The sequence below is a fragment of the Marmota marmota genome, unplaced genomic scaffold, assembly GCF_001458135.2.
Source record: "Marmota marmota marmota unplaced genomic scaffold, marMar, whole genome shotgun sequence".
Lineage (NCBI taxonomy): Eukaryota > Metazoa > Chordata > Mammalia > Rodentia > Sciuridae > Marmota > Marmota marmota.
In genome coordinates, this window is record NW_026000016.1 from 27,982,090 (window position 1) to 28,004,015 (window position 21,926).

Consider the following 21,926-nt stretch of genomic DNA (forward strand, 5'->3'; position numbering starts at 1 on the left):
ATATATATATATATATATATATATATATATATATATATATATATAGCAATAAAAAGGAAAATAAATTAAGAAAGAAGAAAAAACCAAATTAAAATATTAAAATGTAAAATAAAAGTAATAATAGAATTAAAAATACTAAAGGTAGAATAGACGAAGAAAAAAAAAATGAGCCAAAAATTCTTCCTAGCTGAGGTGCTCTAAGTGCAAAAGGAGAGTGGATGACCACCGGCTATGCAGGTCTTATCTTTTGGGGTCTTCAAGGTTAGAATCCGCCAGGTCTGCAGTGGGCAATAGGTCACCGCTGCAGCTGGTCGAAATGCTTCTGAACCCTCCCCAAATGAGATAGGGCAGAATAATACATCCTGTGCCAGGCGTTTCTCGAAGGTGGGGTTTAAAGCAGAATGCTGGCCTTGCCAGGGGTACATGTTTCTCCAGAGGTTTTTAGTCTAGGCTCCCGGGGGCGTGGCAAATGCTGGAGCTGAGTCACCTTCTGGCTGACCAAGTCTGTGAGCAAGGCCAGGGGTCCAGGTCTATAGTGGCCAATTCAGCAAGAAGCTCCAGTGAGTCCTCCTTGCCCATTGATTTGGCAAAATGCCAAAGCCACAGCGGCTGCCTGTGAGAGCAGGGCGGAGCACATGAACCAGCGAATTCTGTGCTGGAGCCGTGGTTGTGGGAACCCATCAATCGACTGCCCCTGCAATCTGCACCTTGGAACCTGGCCCTATCACGAAACCACATGCCACTGCGGTCCCTCCAAGTCACAGAGGGCAGATTCCCTCCACTGCTGATTCCCTGTGGCATCCCGCGCTCCCCACAGCATAGAACTCTCAGGGGGATTTTGTCAGCCTGCCAAGTCATTGCAGTGTCCAATCGTGGGACGTGATTAGGTCAGATTCTCTGGATGCAGGAGCAGTATACTCCCAGGCAATAGGACCCTTCTCTCTCCCCTCACCCCTCTTTGGTACTGGGGATTGAACTCAGGGGCACTCAACCACTGAGCCACAGTCCCAGCCCTATTTTGTATTTTATTTAGAACAGGGTCTCACTGAGTTGCTAAGTGCCTCACCTTTGCTGAGGCTGGCTTTGAACCCGTAATCCTCCTGCCTCAGCCTCCTGAGCTGCTGGGATTACAAGCTTGGCCACAGACTAGGACATTTCTCAAGATGGCTCCTGGCTATAACACTCAGAATTTGCTGAGATGTAATGAACTTCTGAAAAGCTAGCTTGTTGTACAGACTTCAGTTCACTTATTTATAAAAGCCATTGGTCTGCAGGGTGCAGGGGCCCAGGTGCTGGGGTATTCAACATCCTTTGCTTTCTTATTCTCCCTGGTCTCTGACTTGCACCAGATTTCAGGTTTTTTTTTTTTTTTTTCCCAGCTGTCAACTTCCGGTGCTCACCCCTGCTTCCCTCCTACCTCCACAGGCAGTTAGTTACCTGTTGCTTTGGTTCCATCTCGTGGAGGAACAGACTAGTGCTGTGGATCTCTATTCTGCCATCTTGCCACCTGGTCCATCAACATTTTTCATGGTGTCTTTTGATGGGCAAAAGTTTTATTTATTTATTTGCTTATTTTCATGGTACTGGGAGGGAACACAAAGCCTGGAACATGCTAGGCAAGCGCTCTACCACTGAGCTGTACACCAGGCTCTTTTTATTTTGAGAAAGTGTCTCCCTAAGTTTCCGGCTGTCCTCCAATTTGGTATCCCTCTACCTCAGCCAGCCCAGTTGCTGAGATTACAGGTGTACACTAGCATGCCCAGCTTCTTAATTTTAATTTTATCCAACTCATTAGTTTTTCCTCTTTTGTACAGTTGATGTTTATTGTACTTTATAGCTTTTTTTCCTATCCCAAGATCACAAAGACATACCTATAGTATTTTCAAGTTTGTTCACCATTCACATTTAAATATACAATTCACGTAGAATTAATATACCAACAGTATGTGAAGTGGGAGTCAAGTTGCATTTATTTTTTTTTTAAATAAGGCTTGCCAATTTTCCTAGCACCCTTTATTGAAAAGGCACTCTACAGTTCTGAAATATCACCTTTGCCATATATAATGTCTGTCTGTCGGTCTGCTTCATTACTCTTCTATTCCGTTGATATCTTTATTTATCTTTGTACTGTCATAGTTACCACCACCTTGTAAGTCTTTATATGAACTATTTTTTTTCTCTTAGAGCTTCAATATGGCACTCCTTTATCTTTGACTTTTGTTGTGTTTGTTGAAATATCAGCTGTTCTACTTGTTTGAAGATAAGTTTTTTCTCCTGCTTCTTTTTCTTAAACCCTCAGTAATTCCTTTTGAGATAATCTCATTGCCTTTGGTCTTCAGCAGACTTACTATGATGTAAAACAACAGTGTACTTCAGGATGCATAGTATGTATACATGGTATGATTACATTGTTTGCATAGAATGCATTTTTTCCCCTGCTTGGGATTCTAAGTTTTGAATTAGGCATTTATTCTTTTTCATTGATCATTATCTCTTCAAATACTGCTTCTCTTCCAGTCTTCCTTCCTCTCCTTTTAAGATTAGTCATAAATTAAACCTTCTCACTGAATCCCATATATCACTTATCCTTTCATCTATTTTGCATATCTTATCTTTTCATGCTTTATTCTGAATATTTTCTTTTTACTTCCCTTCCAGCTAATTATTTTTTCCCCAATATATCTAAACAGCTGTTATATCCAGTCATCAAATTTTAATTTTTTGATTATTTTACTGTCTAGCTCTAACATTTCCATTTATTTTATTTATATGTGAGTACATATTTTTCTCAGTTCTCTGCTGAATTTTTTGTCTTTGATCTCCTTAAGCATTGTAAGCATAGTTGTTTAAAGTCTGTATCTAAAAATTTGTTGATCTATTCATATTGTCTGTTTTTTCCCTGCTTGTTATTATGTCATGTGGTCTCACTGTTTTTTTCTGCTTAATCTTGATTGTGCACTGTATATTGTGTGACAGAATTCTTTGTAAAAGTAATTTGAGGCTAGGTTGAGATCATCTTCATACAGGGATGATATCATTTTGCATCTTTCAGGCATCTAGGGAACATGAGCAATGCAGTATCATCTCAATTCAATTTGAGGATTTGTGGTTGAACTGCTGCTCTGTAAGGATCTAGTGACTTCAGACTCATCCTTAGTCCTAATGCAGCCTGTCAAGTGCACTTGATGTTCATTAGGATCCCCTGTTGACAAACCCTCACTCAAATACTTGTCTCCTTAAAACCGCAAGGTTATGGTGTATGTTCCTTTTAATGTACTATTGAATGTGGTTTGCTAGTATTTTGTTAAGGATTTTTGTATCTATGTTCATCGGGGATATTAGCCTTTAGTTTTCTTTTCTTATAGTGTTTGTCTGGCTTTGGTATCAGGGTCATGCTAGCTTCATAAAATGAGTTTGAAAGAATTTCCTCTTCTTTAATTTTTTAAAAGAAGAGATTAAGATGAATTGTTAATTCTTTAAATATTTGGTATAACTCACCAGACAATCTGGTGCTCGACTTTCCTTTGTTGGGAGGTTTTTTGATTACCGATTCACTAATCTGGAGTCTATTTATATTTTATGTCTCTTCATGAATCAGTCTTGTTAGATTTATGTTTCTATTTCTTTTAAATTGTCCAATTTTGGTGGTTATTATTGCTCAAAAAATCTCTAACCATCCTTTTTGGATTTTTATGACATCAGTTGTAATAATTGCTTATTTCAGTTTTTAAATTTTTCTTAGCCCAGCTAAAGATGGATTCAATTTGAATTATCTTTTCAAAAAACAACTCAGTGTTGCTGATTTTTTTCTGCTATGTTCTATTCTCTATTTCATTTTAGTTCTGCTATCATCTTTATTATTTCTTTCCTTCTGCTGATTTTGGGCTTAGTTGGTTCTTTCTCTAGTTCCTTGAGGTATAAAGTCTGTTTCTTATTTAACATCTTTGTGAATATAGGTGTCCATTGCTATAAACTTCCTTCTTAGTTCTGCTTTCATTGCATCTCATAAGTTTTGGTATATTTTGTTTTTGTTTGTTTAAAAACATTTTCCAGTTTCCTTTAGATTATTTTTTTTGAGCCACTGTTTAGTCAGGAGCGTGTTGTTTAATTTCTACATATTTGTGAAATTTGCAGCTTTTCTTAGATTTGTTCTGTATGTATGTGTGAGGTCCATTTTGTTTGCTAGTGTTCTTCAAGTCTGCTGTTTCCTTATTGTTTTTATGTCTGAATGTTCTATCTATTTTAGACGGTGGCATTTTGAAGTCTCCTACTGTTATTGTATTGATGTCTATTTCTTCCTTTACTTCTACCATTGTTTGCTTTATGTGTTTAGGTACTGTAAAGTTGGTTGCATTGGGTGTGTATATATTTATAGTTGTTATATCTTCCTGGTCAGTTGACCTTTTAATTATTATGTCAAAACTGTCACAACAGGCACAGAAGACACTGTATAATCATAAAAATTCCTTCCTGCTAGATCTTCCTGGTTAATTGACCATTTATTTATCTTGTGTCTTTTTTTGAGAGAGGTGGCTAGAGGCAGAGTTTTGAATGCCTGTTTAGTTTCCCTATTAGCATTTCTTTATTTGGTTTTCTGTTTTCTTTTTTTTTTGAGTCAATATTGGTTAATATTAAAAACTAAGTTTCCATATTAATTATAATAAAATCGTGCAAAGTCTACTCTTATAATTTAAAAATTTTTAGTGATTTAGTTACCAGCCCCTTTGTTCTCTCATTGTTTATTATGTCATCCCCTTTTTTTCTGTTGTGATTTAGTTCAGGTTATTTTATTAAGAGTTTTCAGAGAATAAGCTTCTGGTCTTGCTGTTCAACTCCCTTTTCTTCTTCCTTCCTAATCCATGTTTTGCCCATGTGAGGCTTAGCATGCCCACTAGGCATTTGAGTAGAGATTTTACATAGGCAATTAAACATACAACTTTGAAGCTTACAGAAGAGAATAAGACTGGTGATATAAATTGTGAGACTAATCAGCAGAGAAATCATACATAAAACTATGGGACTAGATGAAATCACCCAGACAAAAGCACAGATCAGTGCTTCTGAAACTATCTGTGGGGAAGGATGAATTTTATTTTCTATTCCAAACTATTGCAGCCAATACTTTGTAAAATGTGATATCATAAATTACTCTTAAAACACAATATAAAATCTTAGAAAAATAAAGATATCTAAATTCAAGCTTACCATTTTATTCTTAGATGCACCACATAAAACTACTCTGTCAAATTGCCAATAGAGGTTTTTAAAGGCTTGCTCTCATTTCTGTTCTTCTGTCATTGTGGTCTGGTAACAAACAGTGATTATACTGATACTGGAATGTGGACCACACTTCTTTGAGTAGCACCTGTGTGCTAAAAAAAAAAAAAAAAGAAAAAAAAAGCGTCAAGAACATAGCCCTGATGAACTCTGACCTTTGGAGAGCCTTCTCCTGGGGGAGAAACCAGCAAAGAAGCTTGAGGGAGAGTGACCACCAGATAGGAAGAGAATGAAGCTAGACTATAGTTAGGGAGAGCTGGAGAGCAGAGTGGCTCAAGGAGGAGGCAGTGGGCAGACATGTCACATGCTCCTGAGTGGTTGGGCTGGATAATAATGAGGACAAGGAATTGATTGTTGGCTTTTGTCAGTATTCAGGTGTGGGGAAGAAAATGTTGGGGATAAAAGTCCCATTGGAGTACCTTGGGGAGAGAATGGGAGGGGAGGAAGTGGAGCTCAAGTACAGTCAACTTTTTTTTCTAAAAGATCTACTAGAAAGGAGACCAGAGAAAGGGATGCTGTTGGAAGGTATTTCATTTATTTTTAAAAATAAGTGATCCCACCTATACAAGCCCCTTCGAATCGTCGCATTCATAGAGATGGGAGTAGAATGGTAGTTGAGACATGGGAGCAGGGGGAGTGAAGAGTTGGTATGCGATGGGTACATAGTCTAAGTGGTGATGATGAGAAAGCTTCTAGAGACAGGTAGCGATGATGGTCACACAACATGGTGAAAGTACTTAATTGCACTTAACTGTACACCTTTAAATGATGAAAATTGTTAAAATGGCAAAATGGCAAATTTTATGTTAGGTAAATTTTACTGCCATACACACATACACACACACATTATTAAATGACACACACATATATGTCATTTACATGCATAGGAATACTTATGTATGGGAATAATTCAGCAGAAAGGAGAAACTGGTGATACAAGTGATGCCTATTCAGCAGCAGTTTTACTCATGGCTTTTACATTGGGGGAATTACAGTCCTAGGAAGCAGGAGGTGGGTATAGTTTTCCAAGAATAGGGTGTGGTGTTGAGTGTATCTTCCTTTGAGTTCCTAGAAAGGGGCTGAAACTATAGCCATCATTCCAATGTGTATAAACCTGGCCCCCGAATGTATGCAAGAAAACTGGTTTGGGTTCAGTCCCAGTTTTCCTGAAGAAGTTGAAATTCCACTCCTGCTTGTCTGCTTTGGACTGAGGCTTGAGTCCTTGTACACTTACTACACAGAGCTCAAAGAAATCAAAGGCCATAATTTATATGAATCGACTACTTATTAGGTACAAGGCTCTTTATCCTTAACTCCAATAGACTTCATAAGATCCCCATAAAGTAGGTGTTATTATTGTGACCATTTTTCAGATGTGAAAACCGAGGCACAGACATGGTAGCTTACTTGCTTATAGTCACACATTCAGAGCTCAGGAAGTGGCAGCCTTGGGATTTGAATGAAGTCAACCTGATTCCAGGACTCCAGGGTTCTACAATAGTTTGTGTAGAGGGAAGATATGGGAATATGGAGTCATTCTCGCTCAGCACACTATACTTTGAGTCTACCATACATTGGGCATGCAAATCAACAGAAATTCTCCACCATAACATTAGCACCATGTCCACATTGTGGGCAGTGGATTTAGCTATAGCAAACCATGATTTCTGACATTAAATTAATGTAATCATTTTGACTTTTTGTTGGTGTTAAATTCTTCAATGAATTTGTTTTTAAAACTATCTATGATTTAAAATATATAACTTAATTTTATGTTTTTCATACTTTTATTAAATATTACCTTAGCCAATAATAGAAATCCTAATACTTTTTTGGTTTATAGAGTCTGATTTTTACAAAGTAAAAAACATATTGGGGTAGTTTTATTTATTTTTTACTCTTTTCTGAAAGAAAGGATCTTTGTTTCTCTTCTCAGTTCTCTGAGAATCAAGCAGACTTCTGTATAGAGGAGTTAATGGAGGACTCAACAGAACTGTTCTCTCCTAGCTCAAAAGGCTGCATTTGAGGGACTCTTTGAGTCCTGCCTTCAAAGGCTTCGGCTGCCTGGGTGACTGAGCAATGTAGAAGTAGAATCTCACTTTTGAATTGCTTCCCAAGGCAGGCTTTATTTAGCTTAGGAAGAGAGGGAATGTACTGTGATTCTTAAAGAAACTTGGTGTAATTTTGCATTGCGGTAGCAAATTTGCAAGATATAGAGCCCTTTTCTGTTGGTATTTCTTTAAGGTGGGGGGTGGGTGGGAAGAATAGGCTGCAAAGATTTGCTCTGTTTGACCTGGAAGATGCAGAAGTCGCTAAAACAAGAGCAATTAGATGGTGAACTCTATGAAGTTGACCAGGGATCTTTATATTGTCCCCCCCCTTTTTTTTGTATCCATTCCTAGTGCTCCTTTATTAAAGCAGGGCTGTGAGCCTGATTTCTTGGTGCAGAAAGGCATGACTATTATTTAGCCCTATAACAATCTTTAAGAGTTGAATATAAAATGAACGTCATTTGCATAGACCTTTTCCTTGGTGAGAAAGAAAAGGTTTGATCTGGGTTCACAAAATGGCTTTAGATACTATGTAGTTCTCACTGATACTACTTGATCTATTCTGAATTCTAGCTTATTTCTAGTAATTAAAGGGAAATCACTAAATAGACTCTGACTGAATTAATGAATGAACCTGTCATTGCTGTGTGATACTATTTGAATCAGTATTATTTTGACATATTATTTTGTGGGGAGGGATCTTTTCCATTTTGAGCCTTTACTAGCAGTATCTCTTGCCTTGAAGAACCTAAATCCTAAATTGAATTTTTTTATATCATGCAAATAAGGTAATAGAAAAAAATATATTGCATTCTTTAACAATAACCACATTTGTTAATGAGAGGTTAGGGTTAAGCATCTTTGTTTGTTTTTTTTAATCACAGTTTAAAAGTCTTCTTATCTCCAATCCATTTGCTCTATATGTAATAAACAAAAGCTCAAGTGAATTACTGCTTATTAAGTTTTTTCACCAATATGACTTAAACAGATGAATCAGTTGCAAAGAAGGAACTTTAAAAGAAAAGTTGGATTTCCACTTTGTTCCCTTCTGCCATGATAAGAAATCAAAGATGAATGCTAACAAAGGCAGAATTAGCATATCCAACATCTGAAAAATTGGAATAAAGAAATTATTACTCTGATGGGATTAAGCATGAATTTATAAAAAGGATGTAATTATTTTAAAAAATTGTAAACACATGTGGAGTGCTCAGTACATGCCGGAATTTCCCTGTCTTAAACTGGTCACAAGTTAAACTCACTTCATCCATATAATGATTGAATGAGGGAATTATTCTTATCATCCATTTCCCTTTCATAGATGAGGATAACTGGGTTGTAGGGAATTCAATTTGCCTAAGTTTATCTAGCCAGCAAGTGACAGAGCCAGGATTTAAACCCAGATAGTCTGGCTCCAGAGCCTCACTTTTACTATGAGGTTACAATGATTCTTAAAAGAAGGCAGCAATGCCGGGCTAGATGGCAGGAGACTGTAATCTCAGTGGCTCCAGAGGCTGAGGCAGGAGGATTGCAAGTTCAAAGCCAGCTTAAGCAATGGCAAGGTGCTAAGCAGCTCAGTGAGACCCTGTCTCTAAATAAAATACAATATAGGGCTGGGGATGTGGCTCAGTGGCTGAGTGCCCCTGAGTTCAGTCCCTGGTTACCTCCACCATGCGGCCTGCACAATGGTTTCATTAATGAGGTTCTTGGCATAAAGTTAGCTAGAAGAGATCGAAATAAAACACACAGACTCAGTTACCTTATTTCTATTGCCAGGTCCGAGACGGCTCCCCTCTCTGGCTCCAACCTCTAACCGCCAGCAGGGCAGCAAGGATTACTCAGGGCTAGCAGGAGAGAGAGAGAGAGAACACGCCAGGGAGTAGCCTTTTATTGGGGAACAAGAAATTCAGGGGATAATTCCATCCAATGAAGGTTGAGGGGGGACTGCACTCCAAGGTCAGGGTCAGTGATTGGGCCCCCGGGGTCAGTGGTCAGTCACACCCCCACACGGACAGGTTCTCTTATCAGGAGAGGGCCGGGAAAATTCCGACACAGCCAGAAGCCTCAGACCCAAACCGGGAGTCGCCTAGTCACGTGTCAGGATGGCTTCCCACAGTTACCCACCTCCAAAAAAAAAAAAAAAGATGGCAGCAAGTGTTTCAAATTATCAAATGCTATTGACCCACAAATATTGATTGGAGACCCAGATCTCAAAGATTATGTTTAGGAAAAAAATTTGGAATGCTCTTATCATTGCTAAAAAAGTCTTCCTTTTTATCTTTAATCCTAAGGGATTAGAAAGGATTCAGGAGATAATATCAGTAAACTGCTTCTAGTATTCTGTATGAAATTTACAATGTTGAGAGAACATTTATTCCTATACACCATAACTGCACACAGAAAGGTGCATGTAAGAAGTAAAGAAACTGGTATCAAACAAATACAGAGAAAAGAAAAATAACATGAAGCCTTGTAGTATAGAAGACATAAGGACAGGTAAAAGGAGACAGCAGGACAAAACAAGACTGGCTATAATGTCAATTCCAGGTTTAAGGTCCACTCTCACATATGTTGATCACAAATTATACTATCAAATTTATCCGATGCTATCTGCAGGTCCATGAATAACCTCTCTTGATCTGGACCTAAAGAAAAACAGGTGCAAGAATGCTTTTGCTCAACAAATAGATATTTCTGTGATTTATATTTTTTAGGATCTGATTTCTTCATCTATAAGTCATGCTCTCGATCAAACTCTCAACCTTACACAAAGGTAGTACTGTTTAAGTTCACAAAGCAGAATAGTAAAACCCCGATGAGGAAGTCAATAAACATTTTTCATCAAAAACACATAAAGAAAGAAAACAACCCCTAGTAGGTGATGATTAACATGTCAAGTCAGCAACACAAAGGACTAAAAATGCCCTCTTAGATCATGTCTTTGTGCTATAGAATTTACATACATAAATATGCCTTGCTAAAGGGAAGCTAGTACGATCCTCTCCAATGCCTGCATTCTACCCTGTCTCTCAGAGTGTGTATTTTTGTTCTCTCTCTCAGTAAAATCAATCCTTGTCTTACTTTGACCCATCCTTAAATTCTTTTCTATGACAATGTCAAGGACCCTCACTGTCTGAGTTGAAGTTCACCTCCCTTTGGGAACCTTCTTGGAACTTCCATCCTGGTGACAAGAAAGTTGAAGTTCATGAATGCCCTTTTTACTATGTTATCGATTAGGGCATTATTTGAATATTTTATTTGTTCTTGGTCAGTTTGAGCAATGACCATAAAGAATTTTCAGATGCTAAAATAATAATTTTATGTTAGTTTTATTGAAAAAGGTGTACATAAAGTCTCCAAGTGATAAACTGAAATCTTAGGGTTAAGATCTCTTCATGTTTCAGAATAAAGAAAATTTTTGTTCAGCTTTAACTAGTTCCTGAAAAAAATATAATGTCATTTTAGTTGCATAGTTTAATTCACTCTGAAAATGGGAGAAAATGCAGATGCCATTAAAAAATCCTCCAAATAATAAATGTTCAAATAAGGCATATATTATAGAGAAATGAGTTCATTTATATATGGTTATTTGTTACACAAGTAAAAAGTTGATATAAATGTAGGCTATTTAGATATTTACTTTTGACTGGCAAGGTGGCCAAGAACATTAACCAAACATTTTGATCCAGAAGCTAAGGGAAAATGAAACATTGATAGTGAAAAATGGCTTGTAGAAGTGTTATATTGGGCAAATAGGCTTTTTACCTTCAAATTTCTTGCTGGCATTTATAATCTCATTATATTTCTTAAAACCTTTAGCTTATCCAAGGTTGCCAGGAAGCTATGCATTGAAAGGAGGAAAATTTTAACATATATTAACAAATATGAGATTCACTAATCACTTTTGAACTAGAAATATTCTCTTTTTTTGTTTTTTTAAGAAATATTTTCAAAAGAAAACATTCATTTGTTTGTCAAGTATTTAATGTACCTGAATTGACTGATTTTCTCTTGTAAAACCAATAACACATTTGATTATAGTAGGAATGTTACAGATTATATATTGTTTAACTTAACGTGTTTATTTATTTTCTTAGTATCATTTTTATAGCACATGCCGTGATAACTGGAATCCAACTAGGAAGAAGACATGGAATTTGTGAGTTCAACAATGTTTTTCTAATGAACAAAATGGATTAGAAACAAATTAAGGGATATGAAATTCAAAGTGTTCTTCCTAACCACTTTATTTACTTAGGGATCTACCATCTCTTATTAGAAGTCTCATATCATCTGGAATAACTTAGTATGACGTTAAAAGCTAAAGATATATAATTCTTATGACCAATTCTCTCTTCATTCTGGATTAATCAGTTCCAATAGCCTGGTGGAACAAAGGAATTAACATCTCTCCATTTTTTTTTTCAGGAGAATTCTCTATACATTTTATGTATTCTTAAAGTACTGGATAGAACTCTTAAAAAATTTTTGAGTGCATTCAACATTTTCTCATTTAGTGCTTTTGAATTAAAAAGGTGCTATACTTGGTTTTGTTTTGAAAATGTGCTGTTTGATATGAAATGCCTTTACAGTGATTCTGACTGAACAATCTGACATTTTGGAGCTGTGAATGCTTCATCAGCTGGTTGTATTGCAATTCAATATTTCTATTTCCCCAATACATTTTCCCCTTTGGTTTTCTTACAAAAAATAATCCAAAATTACTTGAAAATTCTGTAAGTAAATAATCTTTCAGATATGATTCTAGCTTTAGTTGTAACAGTTATAAAACACATTTGTAACATTATACATTGGTGTATTAATTTTTTTCACTTACTTTGAGTTAATGCTTTTCAAATCACAAAGAAAAAAACCCCAAAGCCTCCTTAATATCAAATGCTAACTTTTCAGATTCTGTTAGTAATGAGAACATTACTCTTTTATATATGGCACTGGAACCTTGTAAACTCTCAAGATACAGAGAAAACTTCTGGAAAAGACTAGTTTAATAAGAAAATTTTGAAGAGCCTATCCTTAGTGAAATTGCTCACATAGGAATTACAGAACTCTGAAATTTGGTCTATAATTAAGTCCCAAGTGTGAGCGAAGGTCATGCTATCTATTTTCAGGTTTGTCAAAGAATTAAGCTAAGCCAAATTAGGATGTCAAGGTTGAATCTCAGAAGAGTAGGCTATTTTACAAAAATCTAAATGGAGTTTAAATTTGTCCAAATAGTCATTTATGTATATCAGTGCATAGTATAAAAACAAAGAAAGAAATATTTGTATAGAAAAAAAACTAATGAAATTGTTCATTAGTAATTTTTTGGCTTAGTAATATTTTTTTGATGTGAAAGAGTTTTAGTATGTATCAATATGAAACCATTTAAGTTACTAAAACAAAGAAAGCTTAAGAGGTGATTTAAAAATCAACACAAAAATCACTCAAGTTCTTGTTGAATTTTAAATTTACTAGTTAGCACCCCCATTAAATAATTTCTAATAAATTATTTTTCTGGAGTTTTGACAATGCATATTTATTTATTTATTTTTACCATACATGACAATAGTGGAATGCCTTACACTAATGCATAATTTTTAAAGAGTTTAATCTGTTAGTGTCTTACATTTAAGATATTTTGTAAACCTTAATTTTGTTTCCATCAACTTGAAGCATCCTCTGCTTTTCAGACAATTTCTATTGTAACAACAGTATATGTTGTGTGCACATTTTGCCTCTGTTTTCTTACAATGACTAAAGATAAAACATGGATGTATAAGTTACCATTTCTTTCAACCAAAAGGGAGGCATCATTCCTTCTTCTGTCCTTCTAGATCTGGACCCACATTTTGTTCTACACTATTTTGTGATTTTTTGATTCAAAGCCTTATGTCATACACAAATATCATGTCTAAAAGTTTAGATTTGTAGGTTTGTAACTGATCAGTATGGTCTCCCCTTTACCTTGCCATACTGCCAGGGATTTCACCCCTATTGCCCATTTTACTTGGAGGAAGATAGTCTATGAATTTTTCAGTTGATTTAATCTTTTGTCTCTCTCCTAGAAAAATGATATTCTATTTAAGCATCAAAAGCTTAAAATTAATCTTTAGTTTCCAAAGACCTATAGTTTATATATACTTTGTTAATTTTACAATTTTTTTGTAGGACCAGGAGGAATGAAAATAAAATGAATTAAGAAATAAGTACCATTTTTTTCTTCGCTGGACATTTTGAAAAGACAAAAATTCCCCACAAATGCAATCAAGTGATGATTTGATATTTAGTATACCAACTTACAGAATTTTGTTTAAAATGAAATAAACAATCACTTTTTGGGAGGAAGGGAGAGAAAATATGGATTTAGAAGAAGAAAGAGTGATCCAACAGAAGCTGCAAAACAGTTTTGACTCAATTTTTATTTGTTGCACCTTTTTTTGGCTTTGAAGCCCTGAGACGTTGTCTCCTATTGCTTAAGAAGGTAAACTATTGTATGTTTAACCAAGAACAAGCATCTTTAAATTATTAAGGAAGTTTGGATTCAGAGAAGATACTATAACTCATCCTATAAATTATGAAGTTATTTGCAAATGATGGCTATGATGAAGAGGTGACAGCCATATCACCATCATAACCATCATCACTATCATCATATATTTTTATTATGACTGTGTATTACTTACCCTGTGGCCCAGAGAAAGGTTCCGTAGGTCCTCCTGAATTGAATTAGTTTTTACAAACCTTCTGCACTTAGATAAATTCAAAGCAGATGCAAGACCTATAAAAGCTGACTATATCTGTTGAGAAAAATCCTGTGCTTTCCTCTGTCGGGGTGCAACAGATCCTAGTGAGTTTTGCAAGTTTATAGCAGAAATTAATTCTAAGCCTTGATCTGTGGCCTGGCAGCTCCCCCTTACGTCCACAGTCTAGAAAACAAAACAAATGAAGTTCAGTTATGAGTGACAAACCAGCAAGGGTGTCTTTTTTAGTTTTGTACACTCAGCAACAGAAATGGTGCCAACTTCCTGCCGTCCCACTTGCTATTCCCCAAAGATCTGTAATCTCTTGTTTTATTTCCAGCCCTTTAAAATATGTTTTCTGGAAGGCACTTTGTAGCTAATTAATAGTAGGCTAGAATTTCCTGAGGTTTGATATGCTGCTCCCTCTGAGAGATTTGCATTTTTCATTCCAGACCATGCTGTGAATACAGGGTCTCTTGAAATGTGGAATTTTGGGGATCACTGAGTCAGTCCAGAATGACTAGGGTGAGGGTGAGATAAGAAAACCTGAATCATGTAAATTCAGCATCAAATTATGCTTTTATGTAAATTTTCTATATTTTGTTTATCATGGATTTTTTTGCAATATCAATTTTATTTTTAAAAAGATAACGTCAAAATACTATCTTGATGACTCATTTTTAGTCACCCTTTGGATTCTGTGTGTCTTATAAGCCTCACCCAAATCCCCAGTCCACTCAATAGGGAGTGGTCTTTTGGGGGGGGGTGTCTACCATTCCTAGAATTCTAGATATTACACTACAAAGTCACCACCCAATCCATCTCCCCAAATGAACTCGATGACCAACAATAAATAAGCAGTTTCACTGTGTCTATCACAAGTACGCATCATAGGGAAACTGAACCCAATGCCCTCCACCAATCCGGTGATGCTGAAAGGGTTTAATGGGTTCATGTAGCAAGGGAGGAGTAGGTCCTTGGGTTCAGAGAATCATAAAATAATAAAGTTATATGACATTTGCGTTACTCTAGTAAAAAAAATAAAAGACCTGCCATATTGAGATGTTATCTGTAGTCTTGGAATGATCTTTTACTTTGCCTCGCTAAATTCTTAGTAGTCATTACTTTTAACATTACAAACTGTTGGCTTTTTCTGGTAAGATAAAATAAATGTAACCAGATTGGAGAAGGCATCTCCCAAGAGCATGGGGTTTAATATTAACTCCCAGAGGGCAAGAATGAAGGCTTCCGATGGGCGCCTTGGTCACCTTGGGTGAAGGAGGCAGGCTCAGCACACCCATGCCTGAAATGTGACCAGGTTTCAGCCTTTGGGACTCCCAAAGTGCAGAACTAGGAGCATTTTTGAGGCTTATGGTAAGGAAGAATAGCTGTCTTTGGTAGAATCCAGGATTCATAGGCAGTGTTTTTTGAGTTGAACTTGTGTTTTGTGGAGCTGGTTTTCCTTGTTTAGCTCAGTTTCCTGGTTTTAACAAAATAGGGAACCCAGGAAGCTTTTAATTGAAGCTGGGCAAGAAGACAAGGCTAGGGAGAGGGTGATCTTGATAGAGACTGAAAGTTTAAATTCACTTAGGTCTTTGTTTTCACACCGAAAAATAGGTCCTCATCTAATTTAGGCTTTTCATTTCAGAATGACTGAGATAGCTTCATCATTGTGTTTATCAGGAATTAAAATCTTGAGGGTCAGGGTTGAGGAAATTCATGTACGAGTTTCTTAGAATTCATGTGGAAGAAATCTGTTCATAAATAATAAAACAGTGTTTAGTTGACATGTGCTTGATTAAGAGTCATGCTCATCCTTATTTCCTATTTCTACAGAAATCAGAGAAAAGAAATAATTTAATACTGAATTCAGATATAATTTCCCATCATGTTTATAAAAAGTTAGGGTATATTAGATGCTAGACTATAATAGTTATTGCTATTCTTCGTATCCCTTTCAGGGGAAATTTATGTTTGCCTGGTTTGAAGTTGTTTTTTTTTTTTTTTCACCCTCTGATACATATGGTTTAAATATGGGTTTCATTACTCTTGATCTTCTAACTCTTGGATAATTTATACTGATATTGAATAGGAACTTAGCTAAAAATCCTCATGCTTTAGTTAATATGACTCTTTTAAATTAGTTTCTTAAAATTAAGAGAACCGTTTGTTGTAAAAATGTCATCTGCCACTCAATTTCATAAATGAGAATGACTCATATGATCATAGTGTATCATCAAATTGGATCAATTAAGCATATCTATGACACAACACTTCTGTCTAGGAAAAGCAAACCCAAACCTCCTAGAGTTAGTATGTATAGTAAAGAAATTTTCATCAATCTTGTAATCTCTTAAAAATATCCAGAAGGTTACAAAAGTATTTACATAAAAACTCTCATTTGTCTTACTTTAAACATAATTTTACTTTCTGTTATTCAACATGGACATTTAAGAGGCACAGGTAATGTTTACAAATTGAATCTCATCTTCTTCAATATATTTAAGTGCTAGATGCCTTTATTCTTCTTATTGCACATATACTATTTTTTTTAAAATTTTTTGGTGGGGGGAGCTTATGTTCAATTAAGCATGGTCTTATGATCTGGCTTTGGAAACTAGCCACCATTTTAAATCACCACCATGGAAAAACAAAAACAAATTTTGGGGATATGATATTTGCATTAAGGAATGAGCTTACTTGTTTATAGAGAATCATGGAATCCATTATATTTATTTATTTATTTGTTTATTTACTGATGTATCAAAATGGACTCACTTTAAGGCCATTTTCCCCACAGGAAGATTTTCTCATGTGGTGATACCATGGACAGATACCATGGCTGGACCTAGATGATATGGTTTGAGTGTATTAGGTAGTATGTCATTAAACATTAAGATGAGCAAACTGATTGCTACCTAAGACAGTTTTAAAATAGCTTAGAGAAAAAGGGGAGTGAGGCAATAATCATAATTTTAAAAGACAATATTTCTGGTTGGGGTAACTTTAATCATGTGAGATTGGATCGCAAATTGATTTATAAAGTGTAGTGACTGTGTTAGTCAGCTTTCCTTCACTGTAGCAAAATACCAGGGATATCCAACTTATAAGGAGGAGAAGTTGATTTTGGCTCCCAGTTTTGGAGGTTTCAGTTCATGGTCAGTTGGCACTGTTGCGTTGGGCCTGTGGTTATCCAGTATGTCACGGTGGTGGGAACACATGGTTGAAGAAGCTGCTCACCTCATGGTAGTTGGGAAGCAAGAGAGAGACAGGAGGAGGCTCGGGTCCCAATATCTCCTTCAAGGGCACACCCCTAATGACATAGCTTCCTCCCACTAAGCTTCATCTCCTAAAGGTTCTACCACCTCCCAGTAGCACCAAGTTGAGGACCATGCCTTTGGCACAAGGTTCTTTGGGGGATATTCCAAATCCACACTATAGCAACAAGGTGCTAATTCCATACTTCAAATGAAGTTGGGCTGACATTCTGTGTCGTAAAGTAAATTTTTTCTTGAGCAAGTTTAGTTTTGTAAAACTCACTTTCCTTCACATGTAATCAGATGCAACATTAGCAGTCTTTCCCCTTCTCTTCCTATGTAAGACAGGTCTCTGATTTGTTTTCTCATTTAGGAAGTAATAATGGAGGATTTCAGAAAGGCCAATAGAAGTGAACAAAATAGAATTACTTGGAAAATTTAATAACTTCTTCAACAAAACAATTCATTTCTCTCTTTTTTTACTCTCTTCTGTTTTAATTGATTGAAAAAAGTCAGATATATAGATATATTTCTTAGCTATTTTTCATGGTTTGTTATCAATTCCATTTATCTCACATATATGTTGGGCGTTTGGCATATGTGAGTTATAATGAATTATCATGTAGACCCCAAATATTATGGAATCCATGATTTTTATTTTTTTAATTAAAAAAATTCTAAATAATTTTAATTTTGGTACTGGGGATTGAATTCAGGGGCACTTAACCACTGAGCCACATCCCCAACCCTTTTTATTTTTTATTCTGAGACATGGTCTCACTAAGTTGCTGAGGGCTCGCTAATGACTTACTTTTATTTTTTAATGACAAGGATTAATTTGGTTTTGGTATTCTTCTTTCTTGCATCAGTGACATATACTTAATAGAAAGCATAAAATGAAGATGCTGCAGTTTGGATTGTTGTGGAAGGACCCCCAAACACTGTCCCCATAAGAGTTCCTTCTAGATAATTTCTTGGGCTCTGAAGATCCCTGGCTTGATTTTGATTCTCTACAGTGCAGCTGGAAATTTGGAGACTTTCTCTGTTCTATCTTTTGATATGGAATCATCATAGGTATTTAACAATTGCTTTAAAAATTGTTTAAATGTTCTTTTTTTTTTTTACTTATTTACACAAGTTACTCACTTGTAAGAACAAAGGACATACAGATAAACAAAATGAAAGATAAAAATTATCCTTACCTTGGCTACTTTATCCCAGTGGTATAATATCTGAATACAGAATGTGATAAATTAAAAATGGACATTGGAACTCTAGCACAGTACCCAACCAAATATAACAAAGAGGTAGATCCAACAAGCCAATAATGGGGATAAAAAGGAATTCTAAAAATAATCCATCCAAAAGAAGGCAAAAATAAAGGGAGAAAGAAAAACATAGAAGGAACCAATAAAAAGGGACCAATAAAAACCCCAGAGCAAGAAGGCAGACTTAGACTTAGCTATATCAAGAACTGCATTAAATGCAGTTTAAATATACCAATCGAAATACAGAAATTGGGGACTGCTGTACCAGGTAAGAAAGTGCAACTCAAGTACATGGTATCTATAAGAAATGTATTTTAAATGTGAAGATGTAGGAGAGAAATAAAAGATGGAAGAATATACAGCATGCAAACACTTCCAAGCAAGCTACAGTGGCAATATTAGTATCAAAGTAGATTTTAAAATAAAGAATATGTCTAAAAATAAAAATGGTAGGTGACAAAATAATAGAGCAGTTCATCATGGAGACAGAACAATTCTAAACACATATGCAGTCAATAATGGTACTTCAAAATATGTGAAGGAAAAAGTGACAGTATTGAAAAGAGAAAATAAATCAAACATTACCATCAGAGACTAACCGTTCTCTCTCAGTAATTGATAGAACAAATTCACAGAAAATCAGTAAGTATATGCAAGACCTGAGCAACACTCAATGTAACCTCAATGACACTTACAGAACATTCCACCTCAAAAAGAATTTACATTATTTTCAAGCACAAATAAAATTTCATCAAGATAAACCCCATTCTGGGCAAGGAATCATATATACATTTAAAAGGTCTGATACTATATACACTATGTTATTTGGTTATTGTGAAATTAAATTGGACACTATACATAGAACATTGTCTGAAAAAAAAATCTCAAAATATTTGAAAGTTAAGCAACATATTTCTAAATAACCCTTGGGCCCAAAAATAAATCACAAGGAAAAAAAAACCCTCATTCTAATTTGCTCTGCTTACTTAGCAGCAAGTTGTGACGTATTAGCATCATCGTATTTAATGATATCATTGTATAGAGGCACCGTGATTTATTGAGATGATTTACTGAGGTCACCTGTTTAGGTTGTTTCTAGGTTTCACTTTTGTAAACAATGTTGCTATGAACACTGTTGTACAAACACTATTGCTTCTTTGGTTAATTCTTTCTTCCAGAAAAATTTTTAGAAGTTCGTTGTTTGGACCAACTTCTGATCCAAGTGTCTTTGATACACATTGTCAATTTTCCCTGTGGAAATTGCACCAATTTACTATTTCATCAGGAATTTATGAGGATTCTTGTTTCCTCATCTCCTGAATAATACTAAATGCTATCTTTTTGGATGTAATGTGTTGAGTAAACAATTTAAACTAGTTAGCCCAGGATATAAAATTTGTTTGACAATATGTTTTGTTTGAAAGTATTGTTCTTAAATGCATGATATTTATGTTAACATGTATTTGATTAATTATCTGTAATAATTAATAAATGTTTAAAAAAGTCTCAGTTTTAATTTCTAATAGGTAAATATTAAAGTATATTTGTCTACATAAACAGAAACTCTTTGGTGTCTTCAGTTAATTTTTTTGGTACCTGGGATTGAACTCATGAGCACTTAATCTTTGAGCCACATCCCCAGCTCTTTTTTATTTTTTGACAGAGTCTCACTAAGTTGCTGAGGCTGACTTTGAACTCAAAAGTTCAAAAGTCTTAGTCTCACTAAGTTGCTGAGGCTGACTTTGAACTCAGTTCAAAACACTAAGTTGCTGAGGCTGATTTTGAACTCACGATACTCCTGCCTCTCAGCCTCCTGAGCTGCTGGGATTACAGGCATGCACCACCACACTGAGCTACTCTTCAGTGAAATTTTAGGAGTGCAAGGAGAGTTCTGATACCAACGATGTTTGAGAACCTCTTAACTAAAGCGTGAATGCACAAGGTCCCTCCTGCTGACCAGATCTATGTGTGAACTCAGTCACGCCTATACCCTGGATCAGGGTGAAGGTCTGTGAAATATGAAGATGATCTAGAGCCCTGTGGACTTTTCATGGCAAAGCAGAGGTGCAAAAGTGGTAGTGTGGACATCTTCCTGAGGTTCAGGCTCAGAACTGGCACATGTCACTTGGCACATGTCACTTATGTTGTATTCTATTGGCCAAAGAAAGCTACAAGACAAGCCCAGACTCAATGACTGTGGAGGTAGACTACATTTCAAGTTCTTGGAAGGGTCCTCTGAGTCACTTTCCAAGGATGAGACAAAGGGAGGGGTGGAGAATTAGGGTCAGTTTGCAATCAACCATGATATACTCTCTTAACAAGAATTATTTTACCTTTCCCATATTAACTCCCTATCAAGATTTCCCAAAGTCTTATTTGTTCTCAGTATCAGTTTTAAAATCCAGAATCTTATGATCTATTTCAGATTTGTACTAGTTTCTTGGACATATCTCCTTTTGATATGAAGATCTTGGAATAAAAAGACCTGTTATCTTTGCCCCACGCCTATACCCAATGGTGAAATAGGGACAAGATAATTACAATGAAACACTCTAATTCAAAATGGAGATGCACATAGTAGCTTAGTAGCCACTAGTTTGAGAAATCTCAGTGGAAAAATGTTCACAGATCCTCTTGGAGTGAGGAATAAGGCCCTCCTTCGGCTCTTTGGAACAACTCTTGACTGTCCTCTGGCCCCCTTTGTACCCTCTGAGACATCCTTCCTTCTTTATCCTTCTTGGCCACTTGTAACGACGAGGGCGGTGGTAAACATATCTTTTTAAGCAACTTCTCAAACTAACCTTAGACATTTGGAATGAGGCCTTTTTGAATTTTGAGCAACTTCATTCCTTTTTAGTTCTGGCCGGTGGTACTTTACCTAATACAACTCCCTTAGAAATATTGTAGGCTTTCTTAAACGAAGATAATTCAGAGTTTTTCCATTTTTCAAAAACCATACTCAAAATTATTTTTGAGGTATGTATCTGTGTGCTTATTTATTGCCATTTTTTGGATGAAGCGTCTGTGGGACAGTATCCTTAAGATTCTTGGAAGCCATCTTGTCTGGTTGAGAGACTCCACTAGACACTGTCTTAATTTATACAGTGGTTGTTAACAAAGGGTTTTATATCCTTAATTTGATCTTTGTTCTCATGACCTATTTTACTGTGAGAATCTTTATCAGATGAGGAGGTAAGAGATGAGAAACTATTTTATTTTCTGGCTCAACACATTCTGCCCTTTCTTTATTCTCTTTAGTTTCCTTCCTTCCTTCCTTCCTTCCTTCCTTCCTTCCTTCCTTCTTTCTCCCCCCTCCCTCCCTCTTCCCCCTCC